The following is a 19048-nucleotide window of genomic DNA, read 5'->3' on the forward strand; positions in this document are numbered from 1 at the left end:
TTTAATAGTTTTTTTTATTTTATTAAAAGCTGTTAAAAATTGTTTTATTTTTTCCTTGAAAATATTTTTTAAAGCTTGAAATTAAATTAATCATTAAGACTTTTTAAAGCTTAATGATTTTAAAGCTTTCAAATAAATATATAAAATACTACTATATACTAATATATAAAAAAGAATTACTTTCACACCTTGTTTTTTCACATTAAGAATTGTTTTCATTTAATATATTAGTAATTCATACAATTTAATAAACTAGCTTTTATTACATCTGATTTCACATTTCAATGCACTTATACTTAATCTGAAGTAACAGTAAAGGATAACACAAATAAAAAATCACACACTATTTGATTCATAACATTTTATTTTCAGAGACAATAACAAAATACATTTCGTTTCTTAACTTTATTATAAATTTCACACAGACAAATGAAAATAATTATAATATTAAATAAAGTTAAAATACAAATTTATAAATAAAAGTTAATAACAATATTAAAAGAAACAATTGTGATAAAAGTCAATTAACAATTTATACTGATATTACTTGTTATGCTTGAAAATTTAATATTAAATATTTTTATCATCCCTCCTCTTTTTCAAGTTAGTAATTTTTAATTTTTTTTCCTTTCTTTTTGCTGCTTTCTTTACAGCTAGGTTTTTTTTCTGAACTAAAAGCTTTAGCTAAATTATCATTTTTTTTCTTAACATAATTATTTAAAAATATATTTGTGGAGCACCAAACTTTCCAGATAATGGAATTAAACTGATGACCTTCATCACATGCTCCACTATCACAGAATTCATTTTCTTCTAGAATAGAATATGTAAGGCAAGAAACTATTTTTCTTTGATCGTGAAGTTTTAGGAATTCAGACTCATATTCGTCGCATATTTTTTTAAATACTGTAAAATTATAGAGCACTGCATTTAAAATATGTTCTTGCGAGAAAGAAAGTTTACCCCCATTTTCTAAACCTATATGAGCATGCAATTCATATTGTTTTACAACTATATCTAACTTTTTTACATAATATTTTAGAACAAAATATAAATTTAATTTGCTACAATCTATAGTCATGATATATATAATAAAAAACTAAATAATAAAGTTTTAAATAATAAAGATAAAAATAATAAAGTTTTATTATTCATTAGATGATTTTAAACTTTTTTTATAAGAGTATAATAACAGTAAATCACTTAAGTACTTTGTAAGATTTTGGTGATAATTATTACATATTTCTAAAAAAAACTTACCTTTTATACTCCATTAGTACTTGAATAAGTACTGGTATTAAACGCTTCTCTAACAGTTAAAAACTGATTTTCTGGAAAATGTTTAGCACAGACCTACATATATGAAACAAATATTAGGCTTAAGTCAAATTTTAAAAAAATATATATTAAGTATAATTAAAAAGATACAGAAACAAAACATTTTAAATATTAAGAACAAATTAAAAAAAAGACTATGAGAAGTAACAATAAAACAAAGAAATTTTTTATTTAGCTCAAGCAAACAATACCAAAGTAATTGGAAGCATAAGCAACTAAATGTAGAGAAAACAAAATGACAGAAATGGAAGTTATACATAATTTTAAATGTTTCACAGTTCAAGAGAATTAATTAACTAAAAATTGTACAAAAAAGAATGAAACTTACCTTACTATATTTAGTTGGCACGAAATTGTCCCGCTTTATTGCAGAGATCCATGCTCTTCTAGTGTTTTCATTTCTTGGAAACGAAAGTACTGAAATATTGGGGCTATTTTTCGTGTAATTACTTTTACAATTAGGAACACAGCACGCACTAGGCATCTTTATTACAATAAATTAAAATTAATATGAAAAAAAGATCAGAAAACTTTTAAATAAAACCAGTAACACAATACCCGCACTTCGCTACGCCAACATCTACCGTGACTAACCGCACTCTTTTACACCAGCTGCCTTTAGAATTTTCCTGAAAATTCATCCTAACTCGTGACGTCACGGGCTGAACGCGTTGGGAGTTGTGAGGCCTTGTATTACGGAGGTCGTGGTAGAGGTTGTGGTAGAATTTTAGACCAATGAATGAGCTTCAAGATGCCTTCAGAAATCGATAAGAGGCAAGAGGAGCAGCCCTGCACATTTTTCCATGCTGTCAAAATTTGGAAGGATATTTTAAAATGAAATTTTATATGTGGTCAGTAATTTTTTTTTCCGAATATTTGCTGACATTCAGTTGAAGAAATTAAATTGTTGAAGGAAAAACTTGTTTCTACGGAAGCAGCAAAATTATTGCTCGACGGTGACGTTTTTTAACTATTCAGCTACATAAGGTCACATAGCTAATTAAATTTTAACTTAAGTTTATTTTGAAGAATTCTAGTCATTTATTTCACGTAAAATTATTTTCATGTATATTTAAATGTGTGTTATATTTTAAGAAAACTGTACTAAAATGTAGTTAGAATTTCTAAAAAATATTTTTAAATTCATACCTTTTTCAGATGATTTTTTTTCACTTGTACCACAAGAAAATTTTTTGAATAAATATTTCTCGCCATAGAAATCTTTAATATTCAATTAATATATTCAAAACAAATTTAGTCATCAAAAATGCAATTTCCTTATCATTTACTGTATTTGAAAATGGTGTGATAAATGTCTCTCTGGTCTTTATAAATTTGTCAGCCAGTAAGAGATAGCACATAAATTTATGCATTAGTTGCTTATGCTTTGAATTGGATGTTATATTAATAATAAACTTAGATTAGTCCTTAAATTTTAAAATTGATTTCATATAAATTGGTATTCACTAGTATTTTAAAATGAAGGCATTTACAGTGAAAATAATATATTTATTTCAAAGCACAGCAAAATAAAGGATTATCATGAGAAAAAAAATTAGTTCTTTAAAAATACAAGCACATTAAAAAAAATGTTTTACCAGAATTTATTTTCATCAGAAGCAAAACTGCTAAAATAAAGATATTCCTGTTTTTTTTTTTTTTTTTTTTTTAAATTTTACAACTCAAGGAAAACTAAATTATTAGCTTCCATTCTTTCTTTCTTTTTTTTCCCAATGAAATGTACTGGGTTTTTTGGAATGCCCCAGGGTCACTTTTAGTTTACTAACGTTCTTTCGTGTTCAGTTTCTTCATCAGAACAAAATAATTGGAAATATTCACTTAAAACAAATTTCTAGTAATTCCCAATAGAAGGATAAAATTCTATTGGTATCAAAATTCAACGAAGATAGCCGAAGTTCTGATTATTCTGAATCCATTAAAAAGTACAAAATTCATGACAATACTATAAAACAATGCCTGATTTGAGAGCAGTGCTGATTGTGGGAATTTTTTTTATTACAATTTGCAGATATACACACGCTTCAGCCATTTGAAGAAAATGGTCTCAGTAACAAAGTTCATGCCCCCAATGTGAAATGGAAATAACAAACAGAAGACATGAGTCTCCAGGAATATTCAAGCCCTTTGAAGCAAAAAGACATGAGTAGTCCCACCTCCTTGTAAGATGGGGGGAAAAAAATGCATAAAAATTACTTAGATATAAAATATTTTATTTTACAGGTATAGAACTCCAACTATACAATTTTCAAAGATGAAAAGAAAAGTTTTGTAATGTAGACCTCTCAAAATAAATGCAATTGTTCATTCTTTTTTAAAAAATTTAATTCTTGATGCTAAGAAAAGTTGCTTTTCTTCTGTTGTTTAATTTATTTTAAGAAAAACTTCATTTGCATTTAATTCATCATTCTTTCATTACTAACTTCTCTTAGCTGTTTTTAACCTTTTCAGACCTGAAATCAATCTTCTCTAAAACAAATTTTGTTATCTTTTCCTCTCTACATTTATTTATTGTAATTAGTTACAAAAAGACCCAAAACGTATAAACAAAATGCTGAAAAAATATTTTCTCTTTTCTGAAAAAGTTAATAATTCTAATGAAGACATGTTGTATTAAATAGCAAATTTAAATTTATTTTATATTTTAATAATTATTTTAAAACCTAAAACCATCTCAATGCACCAAACATTTCATAAAGCTTTGTTTCTTTTATGCCTACCACAGGCAATGTTAGAAGGGTGGAGGTTAAAGATTGTGTCTAAATGGATGTATGCACATACATACATAATAAATTATTTGCATTTTTAAAAATTAACTGTTTTCTATCCATTTAAATTTAACATTGAAAAACACTTTAATTTTTAACTGCACAAGTTTCCCAAACTTCTTCGGTTATAAGAGCTGTAACTTTTTCTTAAACTGCTGTCTCAGCCATTCTTTAGTTTAACTCCAGGTTAATTTCATAACAGGGAATATTCTTTTCTGAGATGTTAAAAATTGTGTACTTATTTCATTTTCTTTTTTGCTTTGATGTTCTTTTTGGTGAAGCTTCATAGTGTTTCTCTCCAATAGTCATGGTTAGCTGACAATAATATGTAAACACTACATCCAAGATTCCTCTTTAATTCCTCGAATTTAAAATACTAATTTTTTTCTTTTTTTTTTTCATGGCCGTATTTTCTCTAAGACTTTACAGAAAAGCACTGTTCAACTTATATTAAACACATACATATAAAATTAGTGCATAAGACTTACAGTCTACAAAATTTCCCATACATTTATGTTACTAATTAAAAATAAAATAATGAAACATACATGCATACGAAATAAAAAATGAGCCAGATTCTAATTATATTTATATATATTAATCTGTTAGTATTGCAAAATTGTTATTAAAATAATTAACAAAAATTAATTTCCTTTACAAAAATTAAATAAAATTCTTTACTTTAAAATTTATTTCCAGAGGGAAAAAATACAATCCGTCATTATGTACTGACATGGAACATCGCAAATAAATGGGGTATTTTCATTTATATAAATATTATTCAGCATTAGTATGAATTTACATTATACTATATACTCCAGTTTAAAATCGAATAATAAGTAACCTATACTGATGTAGAGTTATGCTGAAGAAGAAAATAAGAAATCCTTCAACTATCAGAATAAATATTTCAACATATATCTTTCTAGAAAGGAATACTGAATACTTTATAAATTGAAATATAAATTAGTTTCATAGGAAAGTGAAATTAATTTTTTCACTAATTTTCCTAATATATTCATAAGACTTAGTGAATATAGCTTAGTGAAAAAACAATATAATCAGGCTGACAATAAATTATTATTTAAAATAAAAAAGTTGTCCAAGTCAAATTTTTTGAACATATCTTGTGATTTTTCAGAGGAGGCAAGGATCCTTTGTCTAAAAATGTGATGAGCTAAATAATTTTTTAATGGCGCAAGTCATGAAAGGCATTCACCAAATCTCTTAAAAAATACTGCTTATAATTAAGAAGTAAAATATGCTGGAATAAAAATACCAGTCTGTATTCTGATAGTAAAACCATTGAAAGATATTTTTAAAAGTCATAATGTTATACAAAATTAATAAAAGAATTCACACTAATTATGTATGACTATTTATTGAGAAATGCCACACACATCTATAATACAAAATAAAAAAATTAAATAGTAAGTCAGGAATTATGAAATTATAATTCATTTACAAATATGTAAGTTTTGCTTACATTATGTAATACAAGTCTCCTTCAGCGATGGGCTTATTTGCTGATCATATTCATGAATAAATATGTATGTGAAAAACAACTTTAAAATCTATAAGTAGTTTTGGTAAGTTGAAAGCATAAATGGCTATAAAAGAAAAAAAGCAAATAGGAAAATAAAAAAAAAAAAAAAAAAATCGTAAAGAGTAGGAAATATATCAGAATGACATACTGTAGTTGTTCTAAACAGCACAGCAGTTCAGGAAGCCTAGCGTTGTAATTACATGTTTTATTGCTATCAATAAGAACATTAAGAAACTACACTCTGAAAAGTAAATATTTATTCAGCATCATCCTGTTTATTATATATCTAATGCTACTACTCATGTTCAATATAAAGATGTGAATTTTATCTTAGAATTATGACTTTTATAAAGGTGAAATGCAGTGGACTCCAAAAAGTATTTCAATACTACTTTTTGTTCAATACAACTTTTTGAAGACTCTCTGTAATACTTTGGAAGAAGTAACACATTGTTCCTCACGATACCCCCCCCCCCCTAGATACAACAGTGTTCGTAAGAAATATAGAATTTTGTTATAAAACACATAAGTTCATCCACTTTATTTAATGCAGGTACATATTATATATATATTCTTAAATAATTTTGTTTAGGAAAGAAAAGTAATGTATTCTTCAGATTGTCAAAAATGATAAAAATTCAGATAATAATAATAATGATATTTAGTTATTAATGAAGTTGTAAAATAAATATTTCCTCCAAATTTTTCTTTTTAAAGTGTTTATTTTAATATCTTTCCTTAGCAGAAAGGCACATAGTATTGTGCTGGGATATGCTAACAAAGAAGTAAATAAATAAATAAAAACCCACACTTTATCATGCCCTTGAACAATTATAATGCATTTCTTAAATGACTAAGTTTAACATAGTTTGAACGGCAAAACTTTAAAGCCAAGCTAATAAATAAATAAAAAAACTATCCCAAAGTACAACATCTTTCTTTATTTGGTCTAAATTTTGATGCATTAATAAAATGACATGTACTTAACTCTTATAATGAAAACAGATTTAATATTTAAATAACTTCAATGCTAACATTCATCAAAATAATGGATCCTGCAATTTATATATGATCACAATGATTAAGAATGCATCACAAATAGCATCTGACTAATACTTAAAAATAATAATGATAAAACATTAATATCAGACATCAATAGTACATGGCTAATTTTTAATGTGAAATTAAAATTTTGATGCACAGAATGTTGTCAGAATCAACCTTTTGCATGCCGAAAAGTAATGAGGTGCATAATTATGCATGTGTGAAGTGTTTTGTACATTAAAAAAATATAGTTATAGGTTTGTTATGATTCCAAAAAAAATAATGTAAGATTTTTTACTATTAAATAACTTTTGTAATAATCATTACTTAACAAGAATATGAAAATAACGTATTTTTCAGATTGTGGTAAATTGCACTTGATATAGGAGTGCAAACAGTAAAATTAAAAAACGGAATCAATATATACATAAAAAATTTCGTCTTGATTCATCATTGAGAAATGTTTTACATGTTAACAATATTCTTTTGCATTACTAATTTTAAAAGTTGGTCACAGATTTATTAAGCCAATATGTTAACAATATTAAATTAGTAATTTATTATTCATCTCTGATATGAAATGAATTTTCTTCTAAGTATTTATAAAAAGTGCTATCAAATTTATGATGTAGAATTTTAAAAACAAAAATTCTTGATGTCAGGAAAATTTTTTAATAAAAACTAATTTTTACTCCATTATAGAAAGAGTAATGCAATGATACTATTTATATCCAACACACTGTAGATATTTTTTTTTAAGCTCAGACATGTTTTATGAAAGAAACTAATCTCCAATACATTAATTTTTTACCGAGCTTTGTAATGCTAAAAATAAGGAAATGGTCGACAATATGGAGCAATAATATCAATCACACTGGAACTGCAATTTATATATGCACCTTCTAACAACAATTTAATTTTTGATTATTTTTTCACAATGACATTAGATCAGAAATATAAAAATTGCCCTACAGTTAATACTGTCTCATATTTTTTTCCAACTTGGATCAGCAATGGGAGATGAACAATTTTATAAAGTATCTTCATTTCTAAATAAGTAATTATTCTTGTAATAAAAATGTCTTAACATGCATAAAAATTTTGAAATTAAAAAAAAAAACTTATATATATTTTTATTATTCTGTCTGATTTATAATTCATCAAAATAATCACATATTAATAAACAGAGGCATGACTGCAAAATTTCATATTTTGAGAAGGGAAAAATGAAACTATGTAAACGATTTTTCATACATACTTGCGATCAAACATTACATGTTGAGCCCACCAAATTCGAATGACTGAAAAAGTAAATAATATGTTGAATATGAAAACAAGGAATTCTGTAAAATATCAAGAAGCCAAACCTCATTTACAAATATTCAAGCATGCACGAGTTTCTTACTAAAGAAAAATAATACTGAAACAAATAGAGTAATAAATTATGAAACCAATTTTCTCAATGCTTAGCTACTTTTTATGAAAGATAATTAAGGTTTAATAAATGATATTTCTCTTCAACTTAAAAATGACAATAATATCTGCCAAGTCTGAATATAAAATAAACATGAAACATTTAAAATACAGTATTTAAAAAAAAAAACCTGGATTCAATAAGATATTTGCTTGAAATCAATACTACGAACAAGAATCACAAAAACTCTACATTATTAAATATTTAGATTAGTTGCTTAGAGTTCCAAGCATGCTATTTAGAAATATTAAATCACACATTAGAAGAACTTATTAATGTAAAAATATTTATCATATAAGGAATATATATATGAGAGAGAGAGAGAGAGAGAGAGAAAGTGAAATAATTTCAATTCTAACAATCCTTTTAATAAATGCATATGACAGATAATTAGCAAAAATGCACTGATCTCCACAAATTCAAATCTGACCTTTCCTTTCTTAATTTTCTTATCTTGAATGCTTAATGCAAATACACACAAAATTATAAAATACCATACACAGCATTCCAAAACTTATTGCCTATTATTTATAAGACATATTTAGGCTTGAAAAGAACATGGAAGAAGAATATAATTAATGAAAGCTACAATGAAAGCTTCTATGTAGGCTGGTAATCCTCATTTGCATCTCTATAATGGAGTTTACAACAAGATATTTATTTACTTTGAAAGAATATAAACAAAAAAAGTTTAATTTGCACACAATCTCTCATCATAAAATATATACCAGAACTTTTTTATCATCATAAAGGGAATCCATTAAATGTGCTATATTTTAATTTGAACTTCATCAAAATATATTTAATAGACACTATTATTATTAAACTACAAAAAAAATTAAGTATGTACCAAATAAGAAACAAAAAAATATTAGTAATTTCTGAAAATAACTATTTTGATAGATTTTAAAATATAATTCACTAATTTCATTCAAAGTGAATATAAAAGAAATAATTTATGTGTAGCCTATTAAATATGAAAGAATGAAGAAGGATATTTAAAAATTAATACAGCAAGAATGTGTATACACTCTTTTGGTTTAACAAAATATAGAGAAATAGCACATTTAATGCAAGATACATCTAATCTTTCAGGCAAAATTTCATTTATTACTTACCTCTGTTCCAATATTAAGAATATATTAAAAATTCTCAGAGTCATATTCAAAAGCACAATCTAAAAGAGAAACATTTTATAATATATTTAGCTTCATAAAGGTCAAAATTATACCGAGAAATATGAAAAGCCACATCAGCAGTTATTAAATAAAGAACACTGTGACACTTTTCGGCACAATGGAATGAAACTCTGACTGATACTATTTTTTTTTTTTTTTTGTGTGTGTGTGTGTATGTTAAGAAGACTTTCAATAATGTAATATGAATTTCAAAAATTAGTAATGAGTTATAGAATGCATACTAAAATGCAAGAATAAAAACGAGAAGCATAATGAAAATCATCCTTCTACATTCAAACAGTTCTAGAATATTAAAATTGCTTTCTAGATGTATTTAAGACATATCTGACAGAGAAAGCAAATAGTATTGTGAACTGCCTACTCAAGGTAAGTCTCATTTAGTTCAAATATACATAGCTTATGCATATACTTTGCAATTTCTGTAGCAGAAGCAACAAAGTCATGAATGCTTCATAATAATAACACTCCAGTTTACAGCCCCACCCCCAATAACAAATTAACAGTTAAAATGCCATATTCCAGTCCTTCTTCAATTTATTCATTCCCTTGATCTAATCTCAAATTTTTTTTTTCCCACATGAAGAATTTGCCAAAGAGAAAACAATTTTCAACTTCCAAAAATAAATAAATAATAAGAAACCAAGTCTCTCAGGAAAATGGCAAAAGAAGGCTTATAATCTTTCTTTATATCCTTATAGGGAAAATTCAGCAAAATATTTATTGCCTTAAAAGAGAGAAGAAGGTTTAAGATTAAGAAGAAGGCTACAAGGTTTAAAATTAAACAATATTTTTAAAAAATCAACTTGTGAAATTAAAGGACTTTAATAGGATTTTTAAAACATCAGCAATGGCTTTTTAACAGAAGCATCCCCTGAAAATGGATGCTGAAGCAAACAAACTAAGCAGCAATAGTATATTCTAAGTCTCCAGTCAATAAATATTTAATGTGTGATTTTAGAACACGAAATTGGTAAAAGCCATTCCATAAGAGTAATGTTTTTTAACTATAAGCAACACTATAAATTATTATTTAATATATAAAAATTAGGAAAGGTATAAAATTTGGAAGTTGTTTATATGTTATACAGAGTTATATATGCGTGTTAAATCTATTGTTTCAGGAAAATGTGAAAATGGTATTTAGTGCAAAAGTTGATGTAGCATCGAATTAGGTATGGTAGTTTGTATGGTATAATTTAATATTTATATAAGTAAACTGATAGGGAGAAACAAATTTTGGAGTCAAGACCCTGCCGAAATGTTTTAAACACACATAAAAGTTTCTTGTTAATGCCTAATGCTATGCATGATTTCAAAATCCTTAGTAAAGTACTACAATCAGCAAGGTTAAAAATATAAAATAATTTATAAAATGTAACATAAAAATGAATCTAATGAATGAATGGACATTTGTTGAATAAAATTATTTCTTAAAATGTCATGAAAATTTTGCTATAATGCTTTACAATCTGATATCTAGGTCAGCCCATTAGAGTTTGATTTAATACATGCATGCATTAATGTCAATAATAAAATTTAATCTAGAATTAATTACTTCATTTTTAAATATATCTGATGGTTCATTCATACCTATTAATTATACAAATAGCTACAGTCTGGCATATTGTGAATTTGCTGAAATCATATTAACTATTATGTAACAAGCAATGTTAACTTATAAATTATTAATAATATATTTATTACATTAATTACTTATTATATTAATTATTTGTTTTCCTACGTTTATTTTCAGAAAATCATAAAATAAAATGCTTTGAATAAAGACAATAGCAATTAAATTTATAAACCAATAGAAAAAAAGTTAATGATATTCATATCCCAAATTCAATAAATAAAGTTGAGTCTTATAATAATATAATTAAATTTTACTGATATTGAAAATGAACATTACTTGAACAGACAAAGTTAATCACAAGTTGACTAAATAAAAAGAGAATGTTTTTGCAGAATATAAAATATACTGCATTTAAATAATCAGTGGTATGCATTTAAAATTTCAGAAAATTCTAAATTTAACTATTGAATGAGATTTAGCATGCCTCCCAGTGATTCAAATTAGTATAAATAAGGTAACAACCTAAAATCAATGTTTCTTAATGAGTGAATTCAATTACATTTTTAATGGATAACTGAATAGAAAAATATTCAAGAAACGTAAAAATGTTTTTTAGAAAATTCACATTTGAAAAACTATCATTTTGAAAAAAAAATTTCCAACTAGTCTAACAAAGCAACTTCAGTAGCACATTTTCTATTAATGTAAGGAAACTTGTTTTTAAAAAAATGAAGAAATAAGAGCATAAAGAAAACACTTTAAATATTATTACTGTATAATATATTAATTCTTTTGCTTCATACTTCCTAAAATTTAAATGTTAACTATAGAGAGCTTTCATTTTCAAAAATTAGAAAGCCATTCATTTAATTACATTATAAAAATAGAGGAAAATAGAGTTTCCTGTTAGAACATTTTCAGTCAAGGTCAATGATAGAATTACAACAATAATAAGATTAGAAACAATAGCTATTTTTGCAAATAACAAAGAAAGAACAAAATAATGGTAAAACATGAAAATATTTCAGAAAGCAAGTAATATAATTAATTTATTTTACTATTACTATTATCAGAAGGTAAATGGAAACCAAAAATTACAACATGCATAAGATTATTCCAAAAATCTTATTATTGGAAGATTTTTCACTCTCGAATCACCTTTAGATTTTTTTATTTCAGTGAAAATGGAAGAAAATGAAATTTTCTTACCGTGTAATCATGGAAATGAAATTAATGTGAGCAATTTTTTTGTGTAACAGAAATATAGAATTATGAAAATGGAACATAAAAATGGATTAAGAAATTTTACATTATTCATTACAGAAAATTCTATCAACAAATTTCAGATACATCATAATATGTTTAACAAAGTTTTTAAACTGTTGAACACAAGCATTGTATGAATGTGAGAAACAAATAGATTAAATAAGAAGAGAAAGTTATACATTCAAAGTTAAAGCCTGTATTTTGAAGTGTTCAAACAGTATCTTTTGTTTTAAAATGCAGAGACAAAAGCGAAATTCACAGATAAGAAAGGGTATCATAAGATTAGCTGAGAGCTCTGCATGGCAATGATGGTAGTATTTGTAGTAAAGCAATTTGGTTGTATAGAATTATGTGAGAATCATTCAGTAACTTTATGTTGCAATTTAATCGATTCACAACACACTATGTCAAAAGATTAGAGGAAATTTTTCTTAGTTTAAAAGCAAAGAAACAAATCTCAAAATCAGATTTTCACCATACAGGCTTCCAAAAGAAATTTCAGCTGTCAGATATTTTTGATAATAAATATGCATAATGGATTAAATATTTGTAAGAGATTAATATATGGTTGGAACAGAGTGCCTGCAATTTATCAGCATTATACAGATGAAATATTTAATAGTATGGAAGAAGTTAATGTGTTTAAAAGGTGACACTGGAATAAACAAAAATAGCAAGACATCTCATTTTAAAATTCCAGAAAAAAAATTATTTTAGAAAAATATAAAGAACAAGGAATGAAACAAATTCCAAGACTAGAAAGGCAGTACACTCTGTATACCTCGAAAGATCAGCAGTGATCATTTTGACAGCTCTTGTTAAATTATCCTAAACAGCACAATTTTCAAGATTAGTTTGCTAAAATACGTTTTTAAATTATATTTAGCTATTAATTTTTTTTATATTTTCATTGCATTTTCTTTTCATTCTTATGCCGTTAGAGCTATGTTATCATTCTTGAGAGTATTGATTGAATTCAGTTCTTTTTCAAGCAAGAATAATCTCAGTATTTCTTACTTACTAAGCTTTATAGTAAAAACAAAACTAAGTCTTCTAATTTGTAATTTTTGGTTAATAAAAAAAAAAAAATGTCAGTTGCAATGTTTTGTTAAATAATATGAAAAAGCTCTGCGAAATCGCAAACTCACCAATGTATCATGAAAGGACCTGTTTGCATTTTTTTGATTATAGAAAGCCAATCAATAAATATTTTGACAAAACATCAGCTACCATCCAAAATTTAAATCGAGAATTCATCAAGGTTTCCCCACATGAATCCCTACCAATGCTTGAAATGTTTGCTCATCTACCATTATGATTTGAATAGCTTTTTAAAAAACAAATAATTTTGAATCAGCATGTCCAAAAACACTAATATATTAGTACAAATTGATTTGTCTGAAGTACTTTTGATTTAGTAAACTTCAAATCAAACAGTAAATATCTTAAAATTACTCTCACTCTACTGTGAATAATTTCTTGAAAAAACGTTTAAGTCATGCAACACAATGTTTTTTTTTTTTTTTTTTTTTTTTTTTACTGAAATATTTTCAGAAGAAAAAAAAACAGCTTTTAATTTATCTATAACATAAAGCTGCATATCAGCAAGAGTTGACAAACTTTTCTTGTCTGCATAATATTACATGAAGTGCAGAATATTTTCATTTATGCAGAGTATTCATGTACTAGCAAAATTCCAAAAAATAACATACCTAAAGGCAGATGAATGCAGTCCAAGTATTTCTTTCAACATATTGTATTGTTGTTGTCGTTCTAAAGAATATCAGAAGAAAACTGCAGCTTACACTTTTCTATTTTTTGAAGCGTCTTCACTTCACTCATTTTGGGAGATAGATATCAGTATCTTTGCTTTTGAGCTCCTTTTCACAGCCAGGAATTCATTTTGAAAGAAACCAAATTTTCCATCTGAATAAGAATTAGTTTCAGATAAGTTCTGCAACAATTGATATGTCACTGAATTGGACATTCATGTATTCTCAGATGGTGAATCATATGCATGCCTGCAGTTAATGAGATTCTATTATTCTTTACTAATGTTTCATTGTTATGTTCCAATGCATATGTAATATTCAATTCAATGTATATTAAGTTAACTGTATTAATTCAAAATGCCAAATGTAGCGGAAAAGACAAATGATAGATCTGGGCAAATAATTCTGCTTCAAAATATATAATTATTTAAAAAACTTCACAATAAAATAAATACATACAAATCAATTCAATGGAACATAAAAGATACAGATGAAGATATCTTAAAATATAATAAAAGATATGATTTGCACTAAAATATGAAAAATCAATACAGTGAAAAAGAGAAGACTATATACAAAAAAACTGAACCTTAATTTCAAATAATGCAAACATACAGCATTCAACACAATTTAGAATCATTCTTTCAAATACATTACTCAAAAAATAAATTGTTTAAAATTTCTTTTCTGAAAAAAATTAAAATTTATATATGTAGAAGTCTCACAACTATATGACATTAAAATGCTTAATATCATCAAACAAGGATGTAATTTTCAAAAGTACATAAGAGATGCTTAAATTTCATATTTTTGATGCCAAGGTTAGAAGGAATTAATTGGTGAATATAAAACTAATTTTCTTATCGTTTAAATAGCTCAATAACTATTAGAAGCAATGCGATAAATAATTTTTTTTATTATTATTATTCTTCTTTTGTCTCCCTGTCCAAGCATGAGATATACGTGGAAAAATATTCTCAACTATATATAATTTTGTAGTGTAACTAAGTGTAACTAAGCAATAGATATACTTCCTGGTAAATATAAAAAATATAACATGTCTAAAGTAGTTTCTAAAATGCTCACCATTTTTGTATTTTTCAGCCGCAAGGCATGCACGAAAGGTGCAATTTTAATATCATTAGGCCTGGAAGGAAAGACAGATAAAGCATTTTATTTTGAAAGAAAATATAAATAAATTAAAGAGTACCATTTTTTTTTTCTGTAGAGAAAAAATATAACTATGAAAATATTGAATTTTTCCACAAGCTAATTAAACAACTAAACTCTTTCAATCTATTCAGTTCATCATTATCATTTAAACAGTGGAAACATCTAAACTCAGATTTAATTTTTAAAAATAAATCAATCATATTTACAATGCTAAATAATTGTTTCTAAATATGATGCATATTTATGTGTATCTACTATAATATAGTGAAGTATTTTTGAAAAATGTAAAAATAAAAGCCTTCATAACTTTTCAGCCATCAAAATATAGGGGTTCATTACACAATTAACATGACAGTTAATTCATCAAATCTTTAAAAAAAATAATAAATAAACCAACAAACAAAAAAAAATATTTATAAAGATTGTCACTATGCATATACTTTAAATTGTTGTATTATTAGCATTTTAAAAATGGAAACTTTTAATTTTAGTTTTTAAAAAATAATCCGTTGTAATATATATAACATTATATTTAAAAAATCTTAACAAAAAGTCTATTGATAAATTTGAGATATCTGGGAATATGCTGCATAGATTTTACTGCAAAAGTATAAGAATTTCATCAGAAGTAGAGAAACTAATGCAAAACTGGATCAAATAGGGAAAGAAAATTTTTTATAAATATAAAATTTATCATATGAATAAAAAATGACAGAAAATCAGTGACATGCATACAAAATTTAAGTAAGTTCAATAGTTTTAATTACAGAAAAAGATTTTTAATGTCTTAATTTTGATAATTTCAGCATGAGAAAAACTGAAAAATTCAAACAAATTACTGCTTGTGGATAGGAGAATCATAGATTTTAATAAATTGTTGAGTAGCAAAAAACATCATAATTTATAACAAGGATTAAAAAAAAAGCGAAACAAGAAATAAAAAATATATATACAGTCTAGGATAGTAACTTGGACATTTAATTTTCTATTAATTTCATACCTCTAAATTCTATACACAATGACAAAAGAAAAAAAAAAGTCTTCCCAACCATTTAGTTGGCAAAATATGGGGGTTCATAGCATAACATGACAGTTGATTCATCAAATCTGAAAAATAACACACAAACAAAAAATATTCAAAAAGTGTTTCACTATACGTGTGTTTTAAATCGTAGTATTATTAAAGTTTTAAAAATAGAAACTTTTCATTTTAGTTAAAAAAAATAATCAGTTGCAATATCTATAACACTATATTTAAAAAATTTAACTATCCCAATTAGAACATCAAGTGAAAACTTAAAATATTAACAAATGTACAGTCAACAAAGCATTTTTGTTCGCCACATACCATATCTAAATTTTAAATGGTAAATTTATGGATTACTAATTTAAGTATCATTAAGTTTTAAATCCTCTCAACTCAAAATAACAATAATAGTAATAACAATTCATAACATTTATTTTAATTTTTAAAGGCAATTATAACAAGAGAGAGGAAAAATGAAATTCTTTAATTGCCACAATTAGAATCAGAGATAACAAACACTATAGAATACATAACTGATTTTACAAGCATCAGAATGAAAATATTTTAAAACAAATAATTTAGAAAAAGTGAGCATTGGAATTATTTTGCTGCCATGGATTCCAGAATTTCAGAATAAACAAAAAATTAGGATCTCTGAAAAGTTTACCACAGGTAGAGTTTTCAGTCTCCATGAGGATAGCTTCAAAATGCATCCAGTTAAATCTAGGGGGGGGGAATGAAATGAAATTTTGTTACATTGAATGCTCCAAGAAATAAATCTAATGTTGATAACACTGTTCTAAAACAAATTTTGTTGTGAAGGAAGAATTAATTTTTAAGGTATATTGAGGCTGTTGATTCTAAAACCAATGTTAATTTTGTCAAATAAGTACTAATTTTAAAACACTAATAGACTAAATATTCATTGGCATCTGCAGCCATTAATGTATGCTGCTAATTTTTATAGATTTTCCACTAATATTTCTTCTATCCATATATTTAAAAACAGGCAGAAACTATTCAAGTCAAATATCAGTAAACTCAATGGCAAAAATAGAAACATGAACAAAAGAAAGTTTGCAGTATGGAATGGAATGTTGGTTAATCATCACAGTGACAGACATTTGTATTGCGTGTGTAAAAGGCTTTGATCATTAGAAAAGTGCAAGTACGAATATCTATCAACTAATTTCAGATACACTGTAATATGTTTAATAAATTCTACATAATATGAACAATATTTAAAAATACAGAAAAATTCAGGTCAAATAAGAATAAAAAGTTTTTTTTTTTTTGAATACAGAACATATTTCACCAAATATCAGGTGGGAAATTAGTGGCATGCATCAAAAAGTTAACATTTTCCTTTACAATAGAGGATTTAGAATAATGTATATATTTCAATGTAAATAGGCACAGAGAAACTGGAATGAATGAGAGATTATTACGATATATTTTTTTAAAAACAGTTGAATACTAAAAATCTTAATCAGGTTTATGAATGTCAAACTACCAATATGTCCCAGATTTTAAGAAAATTTGTCCAAATTACTTTGTAAAAAATGAGCCTTTATTCTTATATTGGAATCCAATTTTCCAGAATTTTTCGGCATACATGTAACTTTCTCTGTTGCTTTCTGCATTGTTATAGACTAAAAGATTATCAATAACTAATGTAAAACAACTAATTTAAAAAAACAGTTGAATACTAAAAAAAAAAAATCTTAATCAGGTTTATGAATGTCAAACTTTAAGAATTCCTTGCTAAAAAATTAAAAAAGTAAACTCCCAGATTACAAACTAAATTGATTTTCATTGCTAAAAATAAGGTAATTTATAGCATCACTTTTAAATTTTATTAAATTTTTTGGTAAGTGAAAAGAAAAACACTGCTAATTAATAAAAAAATTCATATGAGAAACAAGTGAAATCATAATAAATATGAATAAATTAGCATATATAAGTAGCAAATATGATTTGTTTTTGTTTGCTACTATAGATTAAAGAAGTTGAAAATAAACCAGAAAATACCCATGCTTAAAATAATTTCTGAAAAAAAGTTATCAATGGTAAATATTTTATTCTTGCATCATATGGTTAATTTGCATTTCCATTCAGTTATCTGGATGACCAGTAAAAGAAAAACTCAGAATCTTTAGAATCTAAATTAGAGAGAGGAGGAGTGAATTTTTAAACATTAAAATAACTGCTTTACAGAACAAGGGAGGTGAAAATTCTTCACACAAATACCTTGTATATTGCAATAATAATCACCAGCTTCTTTTTCGTATGGAAAAATGATAGGATTTTGATTTGAGGCCTATTAAAGACAATAAAAGCAGATGTTTAAATGTTGCTACACAACGTCTAACAGTCATTTTCACTTTCAAATTCTCAACCTGGGAAAGGAGAATATCAAAAGGTCCTAAGGATACTCTGCTTTCAGGAACATCAGAGGTCTATTCATGAAGATCTAAAAATTGCCTTCTTCCAACAGTTACAGGAGATATGATATTCCTGTTTTATTTGATTAGAAGATAGTAAGGAATGCACTAATCAAAAGCAAATGAAATGGCATTTAAAACAAAACTTAGCTTTAAGTGCAGTAGACTTTATCAGGGATCCTTAAGATGATAGACATTATATAATTATTCCAATATCAAGAAACAATTGATTTGGACACAAAATAATAATGATGGTTGCTTCCAATATGTTTAAAACAATTTGTCGACTGAGTAATGAATATTTAATAAAGCAGATATTTTTTTACTTTCCAGTAATTAATAAATTTAGTAAAGAGAAAATATCTTCCACATCTATGTCTGATATTGAATTTTTCCTTTTCTT

General features: G+C 25.6%; 1 long non-coding RNA gene across 2 annotated transcripts; it reads right to left on the reverse strand.

Moving 5' to 3' along the window:
* Window positions 1-3452: 3452 nt before the first annotated feature.
* On the reverse strand, window positions 3453-15205 carry LOC129958784 (uncharacterized). Of its 2 annotated transcripts, XR_008783309.1 has the most exons (5): window positions 15088-15205; window positions 13942-14155; window positions 9307-9365; window positions 7973-8015; window positions 3453-3515 (listed from the first exon to the last, which is right to left on the reverse strand). It is a non-coding gene; the product is annotated as an uncharacterized LOC129958784 (long non-coding RNA). The 2 variants fall into 2 exon arrangements; XR_008783308.1 differs by lacking the exon at window positions 3453-3515 and having other exon boundaries at window positions 7344-8015.
* Window positions 15206-19048: the final 3843 nt, after the last annotated feature.

This window comes from Argiope bruennichi, chromosome X1 (genome assembly GCF_947563725.1).
Source record: "Argiope bruennichi chromosome X1, qqArgBrue1.1, whole genome shotgun sequence".
Classification (NCBI taxonomy): domain Eukaryota; kingdom Metazoa; phylum Arthropoda; class Arachnida; order Araneae; family Araneidae; genus Argiope; species Argiope bruennichi.